A 25,318-nucleotide genomic window follows, 5' to 3' on the forward strand; every position below is an offset into this window, starting at 1 on the left:
TTTATTGGGTTTCTTCTTCATTCTTTGAGATGGATGTGACAAGATCCCAGGCTAACTCTCTGTCTTTTGCTTGTGAGCTGCTAGATGGTCCATCTCTGGAGGGATGAAGACATGAAGACACCTGAACAGACAAGGCAAAGCATAAGACAGTGTTTTAAGAGGACTACAATTTCCCTATAATCAAACACTCTCGAGTATTTTTGTTTCATTTGTCTCCTTCTTTTTGTGATGCCTATTCCCTGGTGGTCCAAGGGAATATAATGAAATATCTTGATCCTATTTACACCAAAACTTTCTAGAACCAAGTGGTAATTTTGGATGCTTTCCTTTATGGTTATTCAGTTGAGGCTGCTTGAAGATGACCACTTAAAACAATATCCCAAGTAACCATTATTGGAAAAGCAACCTACCCTAGCATACCCCAAAGTAATGCCTCTAATTAAGAATATGTAATGGGATGGCCTCACACTAGAAAAACGGCTGCTGGGTGAGCCTTGGCATCAGGTAGTGTGATTTCTACCTTGGAAGACTGTGCTTACATTTTGTACTTATTGCAGAGCTACCTTTGCCAGCCATGAAAGATTTTGTTCAGCCCTGACTAGCTATTTGTGGAAGTGTGGAGAAAAGCTGGTTCCCCAGCCTCATCAGGGAGCTGTGCAGCAGGAAAATTACTTAGGGAATTTTTGTAAATCATTTGAATCCTGTGAAACTGAAATAAAGAGGTGTATTTTTGTGGTTTTGGTTTTTTTTTTTTTGTTTTTTTTTTTTTTTTTTTTTTTTTTTTGTTTTGTTTTGTTTTTTTTTTTTTTTTTAAAGACCCCAGGGTCTATTTCATCATGGTGTGACAATCTCTACTTTAGCATTCCTGCCTGCCAGCATGTCTGATACTCATGGAGGACTTTGGATGTATCTTAGCCTTATGTCCAGTAAAATGTCTAAGCGGCTCCGTATGTAAACCCACGTCTATTAAATTGTGGTGGTGAGGAGCAACAGGTAGCCCCAAACTAGGAATTAACAAATTTCAATTTGCATTTTGTAGGCAGATTAAATGTTTCTGTCCAGCCTTTGGAAACACGGAGAGGGACCTTGCTGACAGTTAGATCTTTATCCTACATGACTGCACGTGCTTTGCTGTAGAAAAACATACAAAACCAGACCAGAGTGGAGGCCCAGAGGTAATCAAACAAAAAACAAATGGTTTGGCACCATCATTTGCATCAGAGACCATGTGAACACATTAGACATAATTTTTTTTGTGTGTGTGTGCTTGAAGAGATAACAGATCCACATTAATTTTAGAGCTGATTGCCATTCTTTATTAATAGAAATGTAATGTAGTGCCAATGCCAAGTCCTGCCAGCCGTTCCTTTTTATCTTGTCTTTCAAACATAGACAGCATCGAAGGTCTGATCCTACTTATTTAAGAGCTGCTTGTTAAACCAGGGGACAGCAATGGCACCTTATCATGCCTGAGGTGATGATGTCTTGTCAGCAAACACTGTAAATATCAGTCAAAAATTTTTCTTAGGCTGAAAATAGTTTCTGTGGAATAATGCTCATTTAATATAGCTTCATAAATTGAAAAGAATTGAATGAATGACAGTAGATTTTTGAATAATTTGCAAATGGAAACAGGGATAGAATTTGTCAAATAATGTGTTCTCTATTAATAGTTAGCTCTGCTCCACATAGCTACAGCGTTTTCTTGGTTCTCCATTTGTTTTTTGAGGAAAAATCTGGATTCTTTTTTGTATTATTTCTATTTTTTTAGCTCTATCCTTTTTCTATTCCAAGGGCCATTGTTTACTTTTGAAGTGGATGAAAGATGAATTCAGTTTATGTTCTGACATTACAATGAAATTGTCGATAGAAATCAATGGCTTGTCACATGATGAGTTAAGTTCTATAAGGCAGCCTAACAGTGTCCTTATATCTTCGCCTTCTTCATTGTGCCTACCCTCCTCAGGAGCCAAACATCTGCACTGTTATAGAAAGGTGTTGTCATTGTTAAGGGGATTATAATAGAGTTTAATAAACCTGGAAGCTGAGGCATGGAACCCTAATATTGGTGCCACTGTTATAAAGCATTGTGTTTTCTGCAGAGCCTGGTGTTTGTATCTGCATTTATTGACCCTAGAGAGGCAATATAAACAGAAGAGATACAGGTCAAAGAGCTCACCTTCAGCTGCTGTGGACAGCCATTGAGCAGAGAAATTTTCACACTTGGCATGGAAGTACCACGGTGTCAATTCTGTCCTCCCAAAGACCTTGGCTTACTTGGCCATGGCAGCCTTGTAATGCAACACAATTATCCATCCTCGGGGAACCTCAGCATTGCAAATGTGGTGTTACCACCAATGGAACCATTGGTGTCACCCAGATGCTTGTTGGTGGGGTTTGCATTGGGAATGTGCTGTGCCAATTGTGTGTTCCCATGACACTTCCTCCTGATGAAGCAAGGATGTAGCCAAGGCTCCTGCCTCTTAGACCATATTTACCATTTAGAGTCTATGTATTTGGGACAGCTTGGAGCTGGTTGTCCTCTTTGGCTACCCAAGCTCCAGCCATGCTACCACAGTGAGGGGAATGTGTGTGCTCCACCACCAGATGGCCTGGCCTGGCCAGCAGAATAGTTTCCCTCACCCAGAGGGATGGTGCAGCCAGCTCACTCTCCTGTACCATCCCCAAATTTGGCCAGATTGTAAATTATACAGTCTGGCTTCAGACCCTTTCCAGAACAGAAGTGTCTTCAGTTTAAACTAGCTCAGCCCCAGAGAGAGAGGGCCCTAAACAGAAATAATAATTATAATTATTATTATTATTTATTTATTTTTAATAAGGAAAACCCAAAGAGTAGATTTGTAACAAGATAGAGGAACAATTTATTCTATCTCTCTCCATGGATTAGAGGGGTGGTACTTGGAGCAGCTTGTTAAACAGAAGTGCTTGGCCCCTGGCCTTGCACTGCTGTTTAATGATCCACTCTTCATGTGCCACCTCTCTAATCCATTGAGAGATGGGTACAAATTGTATCTATAATGTTATATTACTTAACACTGTAATGTATTATAAATCATAGAATTGCATCCCTGTCTTGTAATTGGTGAGATGTGTTGCATGAGAAATCCCCTAATTCGATATAAAGTGGTTGCTCTTATGCATAACTACCTCTCTGGATCAACCCAATTCAGTCCAGAAGTGGTGAGGGGAAAGTTAAAGCTTTTCTAATTAGAAGGAAAAAAAAAAAAAGGCAAAAATATGACTTTATGGATCCCTCATTGGCTTTATAAGCCCCTGCCCTCAAAGGCTGTTTCACAGTCTCCTGCTCACAGGGAGCTTCTCTCTCCATCAGGAGCTGTTCTGCAGCATGTCCTAACCTCTTCCCAGAGGATGCCTCCCTCCACTCCAGTTCCTTTATGCCAGGACTTATCCCGGTGGTGGATCCTCCCCTCTGCTAGAGGGAAGGAAAAATGTCTGCAATGGGGAGTCCAGCAGCCTCTGCCCTGCTGTGCACCTGGTGCTGTTAAATGTGCCAGTCGCAGTGATGGTGTGCACGTAAAGTGCAAAGACCCACCCCCCCCTCCCCAACCTCCTTAAACACAGCCAGTGTCTTACCCTTGAATAGTGACCAGAAATGACTGCTTCTTCAAGGGAGACTTGAAACTACCAAAAATCTTACAAACTAATACTTCATCAGTAGATATATTTTTCCTGACCCCAGTAGTAATCCACTAATGTCCTAAAGGAGATTGAGTGATGGGCTGTGCGAGTTATTCTGTGAAGTTGCAACTACACATGCCTCCCCTCCCAATAAATAACTAACCTTTCTTTAATAAATAATAAATAAACCCTGGAGCTATTCTAGACAAACTATGCTTAATTAAAGACTGTGACACTAAAACAAGTTACCTCACTTTTCAATTAGAAAATGCACTTGTAGCAGAAAAAAGAAAATTTAAGAGGAAGAGTTTGTCTAACAAGTGACAGGAATGAGCTTAATGAACATGAAGAAAAGAGCCTTGTTTTGTTTTTTAACAAAGTTTGGCTCTGGTATTAGAGACTGTGTACCAGGGATGGTGGGATAACGTGTCCCCTGCACCCCAGCCACAGGCACTAACAGCTGGACCACCCTGCTGAACAAGCTCCTTCTGATCTCATGGTTTCCAAAAGTGTTAGAGATTGAGTCAGCCAGGTATCCAAATTCTCATAACATCTTAGAAGCAAGAAGCCTAGAAATCTCCTAGTAATTTCTGCTCCCTCCCACCTCCCCCCCCTCCACCCCCCATGTCTGCTTAATCCATAAATATTTAAGAAACCTGTTCTCTCATTGCACTCCTCTTGCAGCATTTTACTTGCAAGAAGAAATCTGGTAGTCTTAAAATAAAGAAGAAAAAGAAGCAAATTCATTGGCCTTCCCAATGACTTAAGGTAGCAGAAATTTGCATTGGGGCTGGAGGGGTATCAAGTTGGTCTAATTTTAGGAGGAAGTGTTGTGGGGTGTGTTAATGAAGTGATGCATCAGTTTGGTCACCCCCATTTCCTTGCTGCTGCCATCTTAGGGCAGCCTGAATTACTGACTCAGAAAAATTACTTAATGTCTTGTGCCTTTGTATGTAAAATGGGAAGGTAAAAAGTTCCCTTTGTCTGTTAAGGTGAGTGCTGTTTCTGCCTGTTTTTTATACAGCCTGTTTTATTCAGCAAGGTCTTCTGGAGATGGGAAGAGCTTTTTGCCAAAGGTTTTTTTGTTTGGCAAATAATACATAGTGAGAACCTGAGAGATCATATCTTAATTTGCAGTCAGGGTGTTTGTGTTGGGTTTTTTTGCTTTATTTTGGTTTGGTTGGGGTTTTTTGTCTGTTTTTTGTTTGTTTGCTTTTTTTTTTTAATTTGAAACTCCCACAAAGGTGGGCAACATACAAAATTGGAGCTTGTTCGTGCAAGAGGCCTGAAATCTTGATGCGCCATTTCCTTGTGATTTTGCATTTTAATTTATTTCACTAGGGTGCAAATATAAAACTCATAATGAAAATTTTCAACATTTTTTACCTAGTGGAGCTAGCAGAATAATAACGAGTATTACAAGAAGTATCTCAGGGCAACCAGAAGAATCAGTTTTTTACACTTTTGTTATATTTAGCTCTCTGGTACCCAGATTTCCTTCCTCATCAAGTTGTTTTCTTTTCAGTGGGTATCAATGGTCTGCAAAACTTTTGTGGCATTACACATTTCCTTCTCATCTCTTCTTTCTAGATAGCTTTACCTGCTCTTACAAGTGAAAGGAGGAACAAGAAAAATAAAACTTGTTACTAGTTTCTTACTGAAACCTCTTAATAATTATGCTAAGTGTGACAAAGTATTCCCCTCTTCTGTCACCCAGCTGCAGTCCCTCATCTCTTCCTAAAGCCTTGGGGCACTGGATTTCTCTCACAGTGTTGAGCAGGATCTGGGGTTCCTGTCCTCCCCACCAGTGAGTGGGGATTATGCCATGAGGAATGAAGAGCAGGATGAGCAAACTTACAAAACAAAAAAAAAACAAAAAACCAAAACCAAACAAACAAAAAAAAAAAAAAAAGAAAAAAGAGAGGAAAAAAAAAGTAAATTATGATTTCTCCATGAGCTCTAATCAGTACTTGCATTGTACATTTGTAAAAATGACTGCCTAACGGGTGAAGAAAAATCTATTTTTCTGGCAGCATGCACTTACTCTTAAATCAATTCAGTGCAGTAGAGCTTTTTTTTTTTTTTGTTCTCTTCTGACTTTTCTATTTATTTGGTTCATACAACAACAAACTTCTTTTTTTCCTGGACCAAAGCAATCAGCAGAATGCTTTGGCTTCCTTCTTTCCCCATGCTCTGGGATTATTGTGAGTTGGGTATAAATACAGATTCATTTTGTGGCATGTTTTTATATGCATGTCTGCATAAAAATAGGGTTTAATGATTTTGAGGATTAAAGGTATGGTCAGAAACATTTTAATATAGTATGAAATACTTGCACTGAGTGCGTCCCTTTCCTGACCCTCCAAGACCTCCTTACTGAACATACAATAGCGATAAATCCTGAAGCAGATTAAGCAATTTCCCCATAGAAACTTGTCTATTGGAGTTTCAAATAACCCAGAGTAGCTTGAAACATTTGGATACTCCAGTCTGTATCCTTTCTGTATGTAGAAAGTTGATGGCAGGGCAGCATCCTGAACTTTGACTTCTTGTAAAAGTTTAAATTGCTGCCCTGCTGGGCTGAGTGAATGCTAATTACTTTGCCTCTCACAAAAAGTCCAGGCTACTTACTTAAAAAACAAAATTTATCCCTGAAGACACAGCTTTTGCATGCCAAATATATTGTGCTCAATGCAGAAAATAGTAGGCCTGTTTGCATACAGAAAATGCAATTGCAAATTTGCTATTTATCAGCCTTTAAGAATAATTTAAGTTTTGTGCCACTTGTTGAAAATTTGCCTCAAGGCCAAGCAGCACTTGCTTGGGTATTGCCCACAACTTCAGCTGAGGCACAAGAAAGTTGTGCATGTTTCTCCTAGGACCACAGAGTGTGTCCCCAAAACAAAGATTGTCTCAAGACTAAATCTGTCTCTCTGAAATAAGCACAGTTTCTTGAAAGCAATTAAAAGGATTTTCTGGGCTCACATTAGGGTGAGCATTAGTCAGAGGCACATTCAAAGTAAGGACAAAGCTGTAAGCCACAACATGAGAGTCGGGTGGGCTGTGTGTCTTCCTGGAGATGCTCAAAATCTTTCATGCTTTCTAGATTGCTGGAGTCTAATAATTATTAACAATTCTGTAATAACAATATTAATTACCTGGGAAGCCGAAGTTCACTTGTGATTGTTTGGTTCCTTTCAGCAATCATTAAGTACAATTAGAAGATCAGAATTGATGAGCTCCTGGCAGTGATGTTATATATATGGGCTGCTCATTGCTCAAGAAGCCATGGGTATGGGTGGGGCTTTATGGAATTCATGCTGCAAACGTGGCATCAGTGTATCCTGAAGGAAAAAAAAAAAGGACAAGATGATAAGAAATCTCAAAAGATAACAAAGCTTATAAGTAGGGATAGACAAATCGCTTTGGGAAGCAAGAATCCAAACAAATGTTAGCCCCTGACCCCCCTTAATCTGCCCATTTCTGAATTGTTAGCATGTAAACTCACTTGAGTGCAGATCTAACAGCAAACCTACAAGTTGTTTGTTGGCTACTTGGGCTTTGCCCAATAACAGCCCAAAATGTTCCTGAGCTTTGGTGAAGAGCACAGGGGTGTGGTCCCATTTATTCTCTCATTAACTGAAACTGGTGCTCTGTTGGGCTTTTTCCCATATATGAAGCAAATTTGTTTATTTTTAGGCAGGAAAGGCTTGCTCAATCTTGACATCCAGAATTTAGTTCTCATCCAAGAAAACTTGGAATGCTAAGCTGCGGGAAGGAACTGGGGGTTTCAGCCCATGATAGATACTTTTAATAGAAGATGATCTCCCAGCCTGGCAGTCTGGCAGAGCTGCATGGTTCATGCTAATTGTGAATGACAAGTCCTATTCCTTTGCAAAGACAGCCTTGGAAATCTGTGCTAAAGTACCAACTGTGGAGAATTGAGACAAGTGTTAGGAACCAACCTGGGGATGCTCTAGGCTGAAGGGTGTTTGTACTCTGAGGAGATCTGTGGTCCCCTTGAAGACCCTTTCAAACCCCCTTCCTCTGGTTTCAGTACAGCTGAGGCTGTACTGTGCCTGGTGGCTCTCCCAGGACAGTGTGAGGGCGTGGGCAAACCTGCTGCCAGCAGTGTGCACCAGGGCAAAGGGAATGTTTTGGAAATGGGTTAAATGAAAGTCATTCCTACTGTGTTACCCATTGACTGTTTTTAGGTAAGAAATGTCTTTTAATGAGGGAAACATCTTGCAAATAAGTGGGAAAACCAAGGTGAGGGGTGTGGGGGAGAATTGATGAATTTCATAGTATTTCAGACTTGGAAAGTGCCATGAAATCAACAAACAGAATTCATTAGGAAAAACGAGCTTAATTTCATACCAGTGATAGGGAAGCACCGTGAGAGTTGGTCTCAGAGAACTGTTAGCCCAATCAGAAATGAGAGAAAACCACAATTATTATGGGACCCTGTTCTTCTGAGAATGCCAACCCAGTTTTCAGACCCAAGAGGTCTGAACATTCTCAAATCAGGTCTGGCTGAACAACTATTCCTCTCGCTGCTGTCTGTGCTGAGTGAGACATAAGGTTTCTTGTTGCTGTTTTCAAAATCAGCATAATTCTGCGATTCTGTGATAATGTTTAACCTTTGGAACTCTCCTGAATGGAGTGACAAGGGAGAAGCACGTTTATTAGGGCTATCTGTGTTGATGAAAGGTCTTACAGCCTTTCCTGCAGGTAAAGGTTGACTGCAGTAAGTGGCTGAACTGGGTTTCACACGGGGCAGGGCTGCGGGATTTGGAAGTGTTACATGCCAGGAGGACTCAGTGATGTTTGGGCCTTGATTTAGCTAATTACAGATGTGCAAAGCACGTGTCACCTGGAGGAGCTTGCAAAAGGTCACCCCATAGCTGTTCCCTACTCCTCTGACTTGCCAAATACCAAGCTGGAAAACTCCTTGTGAATGCCTTGTCCTCAATAGGCAGCCGTGTGAGGATGCGCTTGCATCTCGCTCTGCAGACGCCGTGCAGGTGCTGATTGCTTTGTCAGCCAGGGCTGATTCAGTAACAAAGCCAGCTCGTTTTTACCTATCACAGGTAATGTAATGGCAGTACTGGAATTAACAATTCTGTGTGTTTTAGATTACTCCCTGGATTTTTCACCTTAAGGGAAAAGAAGTTATTTCTAGACCCACTGCCAACCCTCAATTTCTAGTAAATGAGAATATACTAGTTCTGGGACTTAGGATACTTTATGAAAGCAGGGGAAAAAAAAATCGTGAAGGAAAAATGATTTTGATCTGAGACAGAAATTCAGACAAAAGATTACCTGTGTTGTTTGAACAGACAGTGAATAAACATTACCTTATATTAGAAGAAACAGAGACTTGAAACATCCAGGAAACTACTTTGTTCACAAAATAAAACTAGGCCCATTTCTGCTTATTCAAATACCACCCACAACTTTCTGGGGAAAGATCATATACAGAGCATATTTGGAAACATTATTAGGAATGCATAAAGTACAGTATTAGTCAATTTTATATGCTCAGTTGCATGAAATCTGTGTGTTTAAAAAATATAATAATTTGCATTTCATGGCTTTTGATAACCTCAGGAGTGCACTTGAAATTCAGCACATGCCCAAGCACCTCCCAGCTCACCCCATTTTTAACTGAAGACCAATGGTTTCTATTAAGGGATCAGGCAGGGACTCTGACAAGCCAGTCAATAACTATGTGAGGTTACTTCATTAATGCTATAATGGCTGATAGAGTGAGAGGCAAAAAACAGGTTCCTGACAGCAGCAAATGAAAATGATAGAGATTCCTGAAGCAACGCGCCTTTCCTTTGTCATTGTCTTTTGCTTGGCTTATTCAAAATGTGGCATTTATGTATTCAGCCTTGATGAATGTTGCAGGCTTTAAGTACTTTTTCCATCTCTAATGCGGTGCCGATTGCACATTGTTCTTTCTTTCTTTCTCTCCCTCTTTTTTTTTTTTTATTTTCCCCCCCCCTTTTTTTTTTTCTCCTATAACCTCTGCTGTCAAGGCATTGCGGGCTGAAGTGTTGCAGGCACCAGCTAAATAGCTTTTTTTTGCTGTAAACGGTGAGGGTGAAGGGACGATGTATCATGAGAGCTGGCAGGGTCACACAGCAAGTGGGTGGCGGAGGCTGGAGCCATGGTGAGGTGGTGCAGGAGTCCCTGGTCCTCCTGCAGCCCACTGGGGGAGCAGGTCTTCATTTATGAAAAGGCAGTGACCCACAGTCTCATGCATTACTGGGATGGTTTATGGGACACTGCTGGTGTTTTAGGAAATGCATTGGAGAAGGGCCCTATAATATCCCTCGTTAGCCGCTCTTTCCTGGGATGGGAAAGGGCTCCTTCCTCGGTGTCCCAGAGCTGCTCCTGTGCACCCATCCCTCAGTGTCCTGCTGGGGTGTTCCCTCTGGTGGCTGTCCCGGGATAGGGGTGTCATGTGCACAGCATTGTGTGGAATTTGAACAACAGGATAATGGGGCTGGATAATTCTGCTTCTTTAAACATTTTTAAATATGGCAAACAAATGCCCACATTGCATTTGGAAACGTGATATTTGTACAGTTTGCTTTTGCTTTTATTTTGTTTCATTTAACTATTTGTGGTATTTCACACCTTGTGCTATTTTAATTTTGGTCTCTGGTCCTGTCTGCAAATAGCTTTTCTCTAAGCTCAGACTAACTGGAGGGTCAGGGAAAAGCTGGTCTAATGGTCATCCCTTGTAGAACCTGACACACTCCTATTTCTGCTGTGTAAGAAAGCTGCTGATTTCTCATTGGACAGCCTCTTAAAAGGTGATGCAAAGGTTAAATACATCTTCTCAAACTTGTCGTAAGTTGCCATATGATGAGTTACAAAAATATTTTTGTTTATTGCTCCATTTTCATAATTATTCCCGATATCTCAGCCATATGTTAAGCATTTCTGTTAAAAATAACCTATTCCTTTACTCGGGTGTTTGTGACACCTGGTAAATACCTTCCCATCCTTTGTTTTTCTATTCCAAGACAATTCTTTATTTGCCTAAAACCAGTTTAAGACCAGCTTCTGAAAATGCTGTTATAGAGGCCTAATTCAGCACATCATTTATCTTTGAATAGTCCCCCAGCAGTCACATTGCAGGGGCAATGTTAGACAGATGCCTAACTATCTGATGATTTGAGCCTAAGAGGCCAAAATAGCCAAATAATGAGATTAATTTGTGGCTAGATAATGGAAGACTTTTGGTGCAGGAAAAGAGAATACAAAAAGTATGTAAAGCAGTTGCAGATGTTTATTTCCCAGCTAACTTGGAAGAGACCATGAGGAAAATGTGAATACTGGGTGTGCAAGTATGTCTGAACGTTAAAGTGCTTTAAGCTTCTTTAAGGAGTAGCTTGGATATGAACTAAAGCTTGGTTTTAAATTGTTTCCGCAGCAGAAGCAGAGGGGCTCAGTCTTTGCATTATTTATTTTTTTTAAGGCCCTGGTAACTTCAGGGATTTTCTCATGTTTATGGTTTAACAACAAGAGAACCAAGTATGTAGCTAATGGCATAAGCATTAAAAAAGAAGGATGTTTGAGATCCGGACTCAAAAACCTCTTTTGGAATCTTGGTCTGGCCAAATGATTCCCTTAGCAAAGAGGGTGGCCACTGTTGCCACTGTGGGACAGTAGAAGAATTCCCAACAGGGTGATCTTGCAAAACGTCTGTCATTTGACCTACTCTACAGTTGCACATCTTGTTCTAGTATGTCCCCACTGGCTTTTGTGCAAGCTACTTCTAATGCAGCCACCAATCTGCGTTCAGCCCTAAATTATTCCAGCTTTTTTGAGGTGCTGAGTGCTTATTTTTCCTAGGCTGTTTCTCAGATGGGCAAGGCTATGATACCACCTGGTCCAGCCATAACACTCTTGATGTATCCCTGTCATTACAAATAGTGGAGCTGTCACAGTCCCACTGGGACCCAAGCGGTTCAGCACCTCGTTCTGCAGAGCTGGTGTTGAGGACTATCCCTGGATGAAAGCTGCCTTCCAGGAGAGAAGTTGCTCAAAGGGAATAGTTGTGCAAACAATGCTTAACTTCCCTCAAGATAAACAGCTGCAGGAGGTGCAATTTGCACCTCTTTGCACAGACAGAGGTGTGAATTGAGTGAGGAAGCAGCCAGGATTAGTTTCCTTGATGGGGAAACCACTGGGATTGTTTTCTGCCAGGCACTAAGGAGAAATGGACAGTTGTTTTAGCCTAAAACTCCAATTTTCCATCCTGATCCATGCTGCATTTTTGGGTCACACAAATATGGGGAGTGGGTTTATGCCCCTTCTCCTGTAGAACAAACCATGCTGCTGGGCTGCAGGTAGGCAAAGTGGTGAGCCTGGGTGATAAACCTTGCTTCTCTGCCTTCACTTCAGTCTTCAAAAGTATGAAAAGTAATTTCTCTCACACTTTCAGTTGGTATTTGGATGCAAAATCATGTTGTTTTGAAAGGCAGCAAAGATCCAAAACTATTTACCCAGTGTGTTTTTATGTGCAGAGCGGGGTGTTGGCAGAGTTTTCTCTTTTTTAAGTTGCATTAAGTGGAAAATGGCTTTCTGCAAATTTCAAAGAAAACATTGCACCTATTTTACCTGTTTGTATTTGTAGAATACACCAAGCACAAAGGGCATTTAATGAACTTAATGAATCTATCATATCAAGAAAATTTCACATACTTTGTGATCTGTTTGTTATTTCAAGGCCAAATTCTTTTTTACTTATCTCAGTAATCCCTAGAAGATACAGTATTGAAAAATATCAATTGTTATAAGTGGTATATTTCATAAAAGAAATATTAAGTGAAAGGCATAAATGCATGTATTACACATAGAGACAAGCTAAGTGCTTTCACGGAAATTAAAGAAAGGTTTTAAGAATCTTCTGCAAATTAGTCTGCACTTAGTAATTTTCTCTGTTAAACAAAAGTTAGAGGAATTATTGCTAGCAAACAAAAATCTATTTTAGACAAACACAGTATGTCCTGAAAGATCCAGTTTGTCATGCCAATAGTCTCATTGGCTGTGATTTGTATATTAAAAAGATTTTAATTGCCCAGGTAAGTGCCTGCACCTGCTAAGACATGGAATATTAGAGCACTTTATTCTAATCTCTTATAATATAGGGCACACTTCAGCCATAAAATTATTCTCTACACAATTATAGCTCAGTTTTGCTGAGGTAGAAAGTGCAACTCAACAGTTTGGTTTTACTCATTATTATTAAAATCATGCAAATTAGGATCATTAGGTAGCAGTTGTGTAGTTAACTACTCAATAGCCTGGTCGCAGCTTTTCCTTCCCACTACAAACAATTACAGGGATGGAGATGTGTTGCCTCACAACTTGGGCTGTGCCAGATGGAGAGCAGGGTCTGAAAGCACAGACCCCCAGGATAATTCCCCTGCTCTGGAGCTGCCTTTTGTTTGAAGGGCTAAAGTTTCCTTCAGATCTCCTCCAGCACATGATTCCTGGAGGCATCTCTGACCTGCATTCTAAAGCAGACAGGACATGGAGCATATATACAGGGCACCAGTGGGCAGAGGGAGTGACACCTTTCTTGAGAGGAGCATCCTGTCCCTGCAAGTCTGGAGCATGGCACAGCTCTCCATCACATAGGACCAAAAGATGCAATTTCTTATGACCTTTGAGCTGTGATTAAGAGCAGCTGAAATAAGAAACAGAAGCTCTCCAGCACATCATGAGGGAAACAAGGCCAGGATATTGTAAACTATTTTCCTTATAGCAAAGCCATTCACACATTTAAGGATGGAGTCATTTAGGGATGCACAGGGCTTGTTTTGTCCTCTGAATTACACAGATTTGAGTTCCACCCAATATCCCCCAATGTTGTGGTGCATCCTTACACATAGGCGTCTGATGTCTCTCTTGAAGGACAGCACTGTGGTTCCTGTCTGACTTCTGCATTTCTAGTGTTATCCTGTTTCTTCCTGCACTTCTCAGTGCCCTGTTTTGTCTATTCAGATGTCCCTAAAGCTGCTCAAAAGTCTCTGGAACAGGGAGTTATGTGCTATATCACCACCCGTTTTGTGTAACCAGCTTGGTTTTCTCATACATCGTTTTTCCATTTAACTGGGAAGTTTGTGATTTCAAAACATAGAGATTTGTTCTGAATTGGAACAAAAGCACAAAGTTGAAATTGCCTGTGAAAAACACATTTCTAGGACATGCTATTTTAAATTAGTCAAAATGTTCTAGTTCAATAAATCAAAAGGTTTCATTCCAATTACACATTTCTTTTATAATTAGGAATATAATGTAAAGTAACAGCACAGAACAACTTTTTCTTTTGCAATGAATAATTGACTTGCTCTGTTCCAATGAAATTTAATTTTAGAGTTTATTCTCACCCAAACACCATGGCTCCATTTTGTTCTAAATGAAATTATCAAAATGTGCTGGCTCCTGCACCAAGTTTCTATCTGACAAAAAGACATTTCCTGGCGGAGGATGTTTTACCCCAGATGCTAGGACCACCTCTTGCTTAAGTCCTCAAAGCTCTAAGCAAAATAAAGGTATTTATATTCTCCCCCATTATACCTTTATTCAAAGAATCCTATGCAGCGGAAGAGGAAAAAATGCCCTGCTCTAGAGCCATGGTTACTTAAGGTAGTTCTTAATGGTAGCTAGGAAGTGTGTTGAAACTGGTCTGTGCTACAGACCCCTGTCCATATGAATGTCTGGAGTAATTCAGTGCCTTTAGAGGAGTTGCTCTGGGAAAAAATTTGACCTCACTGTTTTCATCCAGGTGGGTTTCTTTTAGATATTGCAAGGTAACTGCTTGGCCAAAGGATTTATCATTCTCATAGAGAGCCCCTGCAGGTCCCAGAGCATGTTGCTGTAAGTATCAGGGTGTTTTATTTCAATTTGTCATACATGAAGGAGGAAATAGGTCAGTCTCTAGGTATGTAATCCAAAAATGGCAGTGCTGGATGCTGGGGAGAGGAACCAGAAGGCCTTGGCTTCAGGGTTGAGTTTCTACCCTAAGTTTGGCTTACACTAAGGCTCTTTGGCAGTGCAAGGAGGTCCTATGGCAGCCAAAAATCTAAAAGACCTGAAATTAGGAGTATATGCACCTCTTCAGACAGCTACTCACATGAGTATTGGTGAAATCCATCCTCAACAGATCTGACATGCCAACTTCTTTAGGAGCAGAAGAATTCAAGATGTCTCCAGTGAGGAGTTTATATAGGGAAAGCTACTAGTGTATGCAAAAGTGAAATTATTTGGGATATTTTAAGCAGAAAGAGTAATGGGATGAAACTCTGCTAAAAAAAAAATAAAATGTTGCTGTGGGGAAAAAAATACAGTTCAGTGATCTTTTGACTGGTCTCCCAAGAAATCTAGGAAAACCATGCCATGCTGGCCAGTGGAAACCATGGTGGGAACAAACTGAAAAATACATTAGCTGTTAGAGGGATGGACTAGATGCCTTACAGGGTTTTTTTAGGGTGATTCAAAGCATATTTGTTTTCATGTTTTGTTTTCTAATTGACCAAAACATTAACAGCAGAGTCTCACAGGAATGTGTTGAGTCAAAACTCGTTCTCAAGTCAGCCAAAAAACTTTTGAGCCTGGCCTGTTGGTAAAGGCCCAAGGGTGAAATTGGAGGTACAAAATGCAAGAAATTCCCTCCAAAATGCTCATTTTGCTGTACACACTCCCTACAAGGGACATGTGTGTAATTAGCAATTGCTTCCAGTAAATGGCTTTCTGATCATAATGACAATCTAATTTGATGAAAATTATTGTAAAAGTACAATTTATGGCGGGGCACTTAGATTAACAACTGCATCACTGGTGGCATGCCTCCATTTGCAGCCAAACATTTGCCAGCCATTGTATAACAAGTATTAGGTTTATGGCTCACCTGCTACAGGTGTCCTACAGCCTTTTGGGGAAAGAAACACAGAATCACAGAACCATCCATTTTGGAAAGGACCTCTGAGATCATCAAGTCCAACACCTTCCTGGAGAATGCTCTTCCACACCATGACTTTTCATGGTTAATGTACACCATGGCCATGTGCATGTCTACATTTCCCTACGTGGTCTCATTATATACAGTCTCTGAAGGATACAACCCATTTTTTTCTTAGGTACTTAGTGTAATATTGTCTTTTGATGCTAAGTCCTTATTGTTAGATGTCCCATGGGGAAAATTCTTTTTCCTTCTAAACAGCTGGAGTGTTTGGGCTTGGCATAACTGAGGAATGAAATCTTTGTTCTGTTTACTCCATTCTTTGTGAGACCTTACTACATCTTAAGGCCAGCAGTCTCTCTGGTATCTGTGAATTACAAAGGATGATCCTTGACTACTGTGTTAATGATCAGCCTCTCCTGGTTGTCTCTTGCCTTGTGTCACTGTGGGTACTTGTCCTTGCCTTGCTCTTTCAAGAGTCCTCTGTGGTTGCACACATTCAACACACAGAGAAAGAGCTTAACACTCTTGCAATGCTGTCAAAGGCAGCTTTTGGCCACCTTGGTGTTGAAGTTTAGCCCCCTCAGGGGAGGAGAATACACTAAAAGTTTATGCTTTTTTTACTACTGTTATTCTTACTTTTTCCCACAAGATCATTATTCTGTGACTACATCCATCCCTTGTGAATCCAATCTGCAGACACAACAGTTCCTTGCCATAGGAAGGATGCATTCCTTTCTGTTCATTTTCTAAATCATAAATATTACAAATTCTGGAAAAATTCTATAAACAAATGGGTTCATATCTGAACTCATCAGGACAATGCCATGTTTATATGAACCACTACTTGTGATGATGGGGTATATGGCATTTTTTATTGCATGTGAAGGACATATTATTCAGATAAATGTAGGGAAAATAAAATGAGCTCGATAAAATGGGGATGCCCCTAGCAATCAGAGTTTCATTTTAAAATAACAATAATAATTGAAGCAACATTCTGCTTGCCTGAACCACAATCAGTGGCTCTGTACTCCATTTGCTTCCACGTCTGCCCTTGTGCTTTGAGGAGCTTTCCAACCAAAATAGGTGTCTGACCTCGGTGCAATTGTATTTCACTTTGGCACCTCACCCAGTCCTCTCTGCATATAAGGACAAGAAACTCCAGTGGCTTCACTTCCCCATCAGGACCAGGCACACAAGTGGTGCATCTGCAAACTTGACATGTGCAGGGGTAAGGCAGCAGCCAGGTAATTTGGCTTGAAAGTTGCAAGCAAAATTGAAATCTCAGAAGTTTCTTACTTTGTGCAGGCAATGCATCTGCGATGGGCAATGAGTTGTCCCAGCATGAAGTGAGGAATTGGTAAATGGGCTGTAGGTGAGCTGGACCATCTCTCCCCACTGATGGATGGGCTGCTCTGTGTTAGGATCTTGCTCTATGGGGCAGTTGCCTCCCAGCTTTGTCTGCTGACCTCGGTGCTTTAATCTGGAGTAACCACATGTGCATTTATCATGCAGCTCTATGAACCATGAAGGTTTATTACATTGCACTTAAACCTTGTTTAACCTTTCCTTGGGAAGCAGTGCTTTAAATTGGGATTCCATGAGTCTGCAAAATTCTGGTGAGCGGCTTCCTGTTTGGGGTATACAGAAGCTTTCCCCAAGACATCCCCAGATCTTCTGCCTTTGTTTTTCTGCCACAGGGCAAAATATTGCAGCTTGGTAAAGATTTGTCTGAACAGGCAACTTTACATATCTGGCTCAATAGTGTGTGCATCTCTTTCCTCCATAGTGGTATGTGCAGCTCTGACACCCCTCTGTGCAGGTGGCCTTGGGGTAGTCCACAGGCTCAAGGCACTGCTGGAAAAACTCTTCTCCAGGATGGAAATGTGAGGAATAGAAAACTGGAGCTCAGTAGTACAGAAAGCTTCCTAGCAGCAGCAGTCAGTCCCTCAAGGGAGCTAATGCAAATCCTGTCACTTGGGATGGTGAATACTTGAGTGAATGAAGTTCCAACCTAAAGATAGCAGGGAAACATCCTTTATGGGCAAGGAAGGGATATGGAAGACCCCAAGGCTTGGTAGTTGGTTTCCATGTGTGGGTTCAGCAATTTCCATTCATGCTCCATATTGGCCCTTAGCTTGTCAAATGTTAATGACACTTTGGAATAGAAAAGCATGGAAAAGATGCAAGATATGATCAAGAGTATTTACTGAAATTAAGGAAATCTTAATTCTGGCAGACAAAAAATCCCTCACTTTTGGTTTCTGCAGAGTTTATTTATTATGAAGTACCCCAAGTGCTTTGCAGTAAATTTTGCAGTTACTAGAGGTCACACAAGTGAGAGAAAAGGTTAGTGCCGTATGTTAGGTCCATCAGTCCAGTTTGCTATGAACTCGGGGTTTTCCTGGCAGGGAATATCTTAATATCCAAGCTTTGCCTGAGCTTTGAGAATCTTGTGTCTGACATCCCCTCCACTTTCTTGAAAATCCCACCTGGAAGCTCATGAACACCAAGGTTCCTCAACATTGTCAATGAAGACATTTCTTCTTAGAAAGTCTGAGCCTCTGCTAGATGCTAAAAATAAATGCTTGTAAAAAGGTCTTCCAAGTCGGTAGAAAATGTTAGTAAAGGTTGGTATCAATGATTTTCTATAGCTCAGGGAATGAGAGGAGGAGTTGTAGAAATGGCTGTATTTAAGGTGGTTGGGCGAGAGAGCGCTGCTTGCAATTAAATAAATCATTTACCTAGTGGTACAACTGCAATGGGTTGAGTCAACTTGGAGGTAAGCAAGAATGTGCCATAACAGCGTGGTTTTGAACCACAACATAGAGACTTAATTGATTTACTCCTTATTCTTTTCAGTAGACAGCTGAATGTCAAAGGTCTTTCTTTTGTGAAGTACTGGAAAACCCGTTGTCAAACAACCTCTACTCATTTAATAATTTATCCCATTTTGTAAAAGAAAGGCAGCTGACACACAGTAAATCTAGTCCATGTCTAAATTACTGCATTGAACAATAATAAGAGGAATGAATAATCTAGTACATCTATTTAAAATTAAACATATATGAAACTGTTTTTCCAAATGATCACCAAGGGCTATAGTTTAAAGGCAGGACAGAAACCACAAACAGAATGAAAATGCTGAACAGTAGTTTGCAAGTGGCAGCAGAATTATTTATTCTATTTTTTCTATACATAAGGAATAGAGCTAAATGAACAATGTTTAAGCATGTCAGAATTTCATCAATTTTGCATGAGCATTCACAAATATCCTGGTGGGGGTAATTGCTTGCAAATACATTTAAACTAATGATATGTTATATCCTTACTTGATATAAAACTATTAAAAGATACGTTATTGCATTTGACAATGCCATGAAGCTGGGTCAAAGCTTAATGACAGATTTCTGCATTCGTAAATTAAGATACACTCTGCTGGAAGCAAATATTTTGTAAAAATAAAAGCCATCTACTACGAAAGTTTGATCATTGATCTAAGGTTGCTTTTTGATTTCTCCAAACACTGGGCTTGTAAATCTAGAGGAAAGGGAGATTCCTTTGCAAAGGCAACTCTGAAAATCCAGTCTGGTGATTCCCCATGCAACAGGACTAATGAGGCTTGTCAAAGATATCGTGTGGCTTTACCAGTCTGATTGGAGACTTGAGGAATGAATGAAGCTTATGCATCAGCTGGGGAGATTGTTTGGGTTTCTGTAAGGAAGAGCTAGGGGGTTTGTTTTATCTAAATTTGAGGATGCTGGGGAGGCTTCTTAGCCAGGGATAACATTCTGAAACTGGTACAGAGAACATCAAAAGGCTCTGAAGAAGCCACTTTAATTAAGGTCTGGCCATGTCCTTTTTGCTCAGGTGCCCATATGAGGCATCTCTGGTTGGTCTGGCATGGCAGTATTGTACCACAGAGAAGCTCTGTGCATATCAGCTATTATTTTGATTTTTTTCCTGTGCAAGTTTGCAGTCAGAGTGGCAGTATGCTCATGAGCAATTTCAGTTATTTACCGGAGATGGTAATAAACGGGAAATACTTTGAAAATGTCCACAGGATGCAGCCAGACAGCCTTCAGCAGGCAATAGCAAGGTGCTTAAAGCTGTACAGACATTAGGGAAATACAGTGTTGTCCCAGGAGAAGCCATAGAATGTTACAACCATTCGATACTGATGAACTTTTACCAGTGGTTTCCGAGTAGACTGATTTTTGTAAGAATGTGGTTACATGGCTATGTGCTATATCCATAGCTGCAAAGGAAGTGTCTCCCTTGTGAAGGATGATGCATCCCACAGAGATACTGCCACATATTGCTGCTCTACAACCAGCAGCACACCTAGAGAAGCAAGCAAGGAGGCAGCAGAAACAGGGATAAATTCTCATTTACCCCACCCAGAAAGCTTTCCTAAACCATAAAATGAGCCTGGATTGGTCCCGGCCTGTGCCTGGGAGCTGGGCCCACTGCTGACATTGTGGTAATGCTTGGAGCATCTGCTCCAGGATGGTTTATTTTCCCACTGTGGCATCGCCTTTGCTGCAGCCTGGAGCCCTCCCCTGCATGGCAATGCTGAAATATACTTTCCCATCACCTCTTGCGCTCTTTTCCACTCTTTGAATTGCTCTGATTCCTAGCATCATTGATGATTATTATAACCTCCCTTCGTAGTGTACTATAAATTTTATTATAAAGCACAAATTCTTCAGCTCCTGAGCCCCATCTTACAGGGAGACAGTGCGCTGTACTTCTTCCACTTGCAGTAATGTGAGCAGAGAGCTAATGAAGGTCTTTATGTAAATTTTCCAGTTATCAGGTAAAATCTTCACATTGAAATCTGTCACATGTTATAAAAAAATTTTATGTTATCAAATGCTAATGATAACTCAGAACACAGAGCACACGGAGGAGCTTTGAAATCCTTCATAAAAACTGCATTCGGCCCCAGCAACTGGAGCCTTGAATTTCTACTCTGACTACTCCAGTTTGTAATTAGCATAGTGCAGGCTTCTCTGCCCTCTGAAACCATAATGTTAATTACAAAAATTACACTGTGTTTAAAAGTGCAATTAAGAGACTGTGCTGCACAAAGGGAGCCGAAGAACCTCTTTGCACACTTTGAAGCCAGGTCACAACGCAGCCCATGAAAGAGTCCAAGGCTCACTCCTCGCTAAAGCCTTGGGAAGATCATAGGGAGATCTCAGCTAAAATGAGCTCTGGTGGGCTCTGCCAAGCCCTTAATGAATAATACTCTTCCTTGGGAGAAAAAAATGGTAAAAGGCATCAAGGGGGGAAAGAATACTGAACTAATTAAGGACCTGATCCTGCAGTGGTTATGGTGTCTTCTGAGGATGGCTCTTGCAGCAGTGAATAAGTGCAGGATCAGGTCCTCAAAGGTCATGGTGCTACAATTGCTATATTATTTGCATGGCACCTAAAAGCTCAAAAACATGTTCCTTGTGTCTTTGCTGCTCTGATTAACTTGGAAAAAAAATAATTCTTCTGTCCTAAACCTGGGGTTTAAGTGGGGTGTCCCCTGTGAGTTGGGTGGTGGTGGTGCTGGGATGAAGTTTTGTTGCTGCCAGTCGAGGGAGCCCTTGGTCCTGCCCATAGCTCTTCCTCCCATCAGCTTATATAGGGGGTAGAACACAGCTCCTAGGGATTTTTGAAGAGGCAAGGAAAAGGTGGAAAGCTACACCACACCAAGTGTGCCAAGTATTGCACAAAATATTTGGAAAAACAATCGCAAAAGGAAAATATTTTTTTTTTTTCTTAAAACCATTTAACAATATGAACTTTGGTAGTCCTTTCCACCAAAGACCTTCCAAGTGCTTTGCATGAGGCGTTAATTAATTAATTAAGACCCAGAGCACCCCTCTGTGGTAGGTATCTGCACACCAGCTTATAAATAGAGAAACTGAGGCACAGCTGGTGGGAGGTCATGCAGGCATCTGTGCACAGGGCAGGAAATCCCGTGGGGCCTCATCCCTTCCTTTTACACCCACCAAAACATTATTCTCTTGTGAGTGCCTGGATGAAAAAAAAATCAGGCAGCACTGTGATATTGTCTGACACTAGAGCTTTAGAAGGAGGATGATGTGGGTAGCAAACACACTCTTGCACCTCTCCACCTGAATCAAGGTTCAAGGCCACCTGACACCCTTTATTGGCACAAATTAAATTTTTGCCATGATGAGTGGTGCAGGATTATGCCATAGTGGCATGGCAGAGGCTATCAGCCTGAGTCTGATATGATCCATTAGCCCTTTTCTTTATTCAGTCTTTCTTTGAATTTTCCACTAACTTTTCCATATAGCCTCATGTAAAAAAACTTCAATAACTGTTCAATAAATCATCAACCCTGACCTTTTCCAGTAAAAACGAGCACTGCCACGGGTAAAGCCGAGTGCATATGTGGTGGGGGAAGGCAAGGGAGAGCCTGGCTTCGCCAAGAAACTTTAGTGCAGTCAGCAGCCTCGGGTTTATTTTGCCTGATTGCCTTAAAAAAATTTAAAAAGAAAAAAAACAAAACAAACCAAAACAAACCCAGAAAACCCCCCCTACTTTCCTTCTCTTTGCCTTCTACCTGCCCAACTGGTTATAGACCCAGACAGTTTACATATGTGATCCTTCCTATTTAGAAAATTAATGGTGTTTTCTGGCTCCAAATCACAGCTTGTGGTGCTCTGCAGGCGATGAAAAACTTGGCCAGCTTCAGCAGCAAAGCAGCCATTAGAAAATTAACCCTTGGTGGCAAAAGAGCAAAGGTACCCCAGTGAGGGCCACGAGAAGTGGCAGGCTGTAGCTTTCAGGTGTACCTACATATGTTAGAGATGTAAAACCAGTGCAGGCAGTTCCCCCTGGAGAGTGCCCATCAAACGTGTTTGTAGCTGGATGCTGTGGAGAGGGCACGGCCATATCACTTGGCAGCCAGAGCGACCAATATGCCACGATTTTCATTACTGCACAAGAGAAGCGCTGAGCGGAGATTAGGAATTGGAGCAGTTTGTCTTCACTCTACCTGACTGCAAAGCATTGGGACAAACACTCCTCAGTGCTGCCCAGTTTCCCAACTCACTGTGTGAGTTATTCAAACATCTCTGTCATTTATCTGTGGTGCACAAAAGTGAAGAACTGTAGAGAACTGTTTATTTTGGCAGTGTTTTGTTTTTGTTGTTGTTTGTTTTTTTTTTTTTAAAGAACTTGTGCATCACAGCAGACTTGTTTTTGGCTTTGTGGCCAGTTACCCTATGTATTTCTTTCCACCCTCACAGTCTTCCTCATTTGTCCTCTTCCCATCTCTGTAAATGAATTTTTTTCCTTTACTGTGTGTGAAGGGTTTCAGCCCAAACCCATGGGTTGTACAAGGGCCCTGCATTTGCCTCTGCCGCAGGAAGGGGGGAGAGTGGTCTGGGGTCATCTGATCCACTTTCAGATTTTGCAAAGATCCTGAAGTTCTGCAGTATGGAAGTTGTCACTGTGTGCTGGGGGTTCAACAGGACTTCTCAAATTGCCCCAAAAGCAGCAGAAAATAAAATAGTGTGTAAAGAGGAGGAACAGTTATGCAGGGCTGAGGGCTCTACACTGAGCACCCTTTCCTGCCCTGCTGGAATCCCTGGGGCGCCCCAGAGCCCTGTGTGGTGGCCAGAGCATGAATTAAGACTGTTCTGGCTCTAATTTGGAAGCAAATGAGGCAATGTTCTTCTGAAGTACCTTTGGGCCAGGACAAGTGGAAGGAAGCTGTGATGATACGAATGCCACTTTTTCTCTGGAGGAGCCAAGGTGCTCTGGTGGAGTTTGGCAGAGGGAGCTCAGCGTTCATGCTGGATGTGGCTGGGGGAGTCGTGCCGGCACCATCTCCTCTGGGGAGGCTTCATGGTGCCCTTGTACTATGCCAAGTGGTGCAAAGGAGTAGGGCTGCTCTGCCAGGCAGAGAATCTCTTCTGCTACCCCTGGTCATGTGCACGCAACATAAAAGCTGGTTTTATCTTGAGGCTCATGGTACCGGAAACCACAGCCGTTAATTTCACTGCCTCTGAATTTGGGCTGCATGGTTCTCAGTGAGATCGGGCTGTCCTCCTTCCTGCTGCCTCCCCAAACCTGGGGATAATTTGCAAAAGAGCATTAATTGTTCCTCTCCAGTTTACTTTGACAAAAATACCTTAAAACGAAGACTAACACTGTTACAGATGATGCATTTTTCAATTATCCTTTGTTAACACTATTAATAAGATTAATAATGTATAGTAAAAATGTCAGCAAGCTTATCTCGGTAATTTTGGGTCAGCTTTTTGGCTGGTAGCAGCGAGCCCTTCCCTGCACAGCCTCGGGAGCAAAGTTACTGCAGTAGGATTTGATTTCCTGGGAGCAGACAGGGCACGTTGCTGCTCTCTCTTTGGCAGCCGCTGCTGTAACGTTGCCTATAGACCTTCTCCAAGCACAGCTAAACTCTGTGCAGCCCAGGACTTCCCAAAGTTGCTGCACAGCAAAATCTTCTCTTGAAAAAGCTCATTTTGTATTACCTGGGCTGGCATCAGTGACCCTGCTACAAACTGAATGATAAATTGTGCGAGAAGGTTGCTTTCCTTCTCCTTTTTAAAACGTGTGACACAGCAGCGACCAGTGTTAATGTATAAAATTAATTGCCCTGGTGAGACACTTCTTCCAAAAAAGTAATAATAGTCAGAGTTTAGCCTTGTGAATGTGAAAACCCTATGGTATACTAATAAAATGAAAAGGTTTTGCAAAATAATATCCCAAATAACTGGGTTCCCCCTACCAAAAGACCCCATGTTGTTTCTCTTATGCAATATCTAAAAAAAATTCTCATTATTCCTCTGAACTTAATAAAACAAAATTGGAAAAAAAATCTTTAAAGAAAGCTTTCACTTTTCCCAATCAAATTTTGTTGCTTTCCCTCTTCTATCCTTCTTGTAAGGTGAAGAAGTCTTTAATTTATTCAGATCATTCAAAAGGCAAAAAGGAAAAAAAAAAAAAAGAAAAAAAAAAAAAAGAAAAAAAGAGAGAGCGAAGAAGACCAAACCAGCTTTTTATTTACAAATGGAATGCAATGTTTGTTTGTGGTGCACTTACTCCCAGCTCCCTTTGGTATGAAGGACTGGCTGGTTTGGTGTTGGGAATTTTTAAAAATTTTTGTTAAAGATGGTTTTGGGTTTTTTTGTTTTGGTTTGGTTTTTTCTTTTTCTCTTGCTAATTTAAGGTTATTTTTTTTAGGTGCATTTGACCACTCAAACTTTAGAACAACCCCAGCTTGTAAATCCACTGCCCATCGCCCCCTCCTCTCCACTCCCCAGAAACTGCATGCTCCTACTGCGCTGCATTCATAATCAAATTAGTGTGCTGTGAATAGGTTAAAAAAACTGTTATCCAGCCGCTGCCACGAAAGATATTTTAGCCCACGCCCCACAAAGCCCTCCCTTTTCTGCTCTCCCCTGCCTTTTTTCCTCCCTATGTGAGACATAAAGACATCTACACGGACAGAAAGATCTTTACCTTACTTCTCTTCTGCAGTCTTAGCCTCTATTTATTTCTCCCCCCCCCACCCCCAGTAGAAGAAAACAAAAGTAAATTCTCCAGAAATGAGCTGCTCATGGGAGAAAAAGGGGTGATGGGGGGGTGGGGTGGGAAGGCAGTGGGCTGCTCTGC

At 41.3% G+C, this 25,318-nt stretch overlaps 1 long non-coding RNA gene across 1 annotated transcript; it reads right to left on the minus strand.

The window, feature by feature from the left end:
• Window positions 1-21: 21 nt before the first annotated feature.
• On the minus strand, window positions 22-23,657 carry LOC139794579 (uncharacterized). The gene is made up of 3 exons (XR_011725183.1): window positions 23,366-23,657; window positions 6,819-7,004; window positions 22-95 (listed from the first exon to the last, which is right to left on the minus strand). It is a non-coding gene; the product is annotated as an uncharacterized lncRNA (long non-coding RNA).
• Window positions 23,658-25,318: the final 1,661 nt, after the last annotated feature.

The sequence above is a fragment of the Heliangelus exortis genome, chromosome 3, assembly GCF_036169615.1.
Source record: "Heliangelus exortis chromosome 3, bHelExo1.hap1, whole genome shotgun sequence".
NCBI classification, from domain to species: Eukaryota; Metazoa; Chordata; class Aves; order Apodiformes; family Trochilidae; genus Heliangelus; species Heliangelus exortis.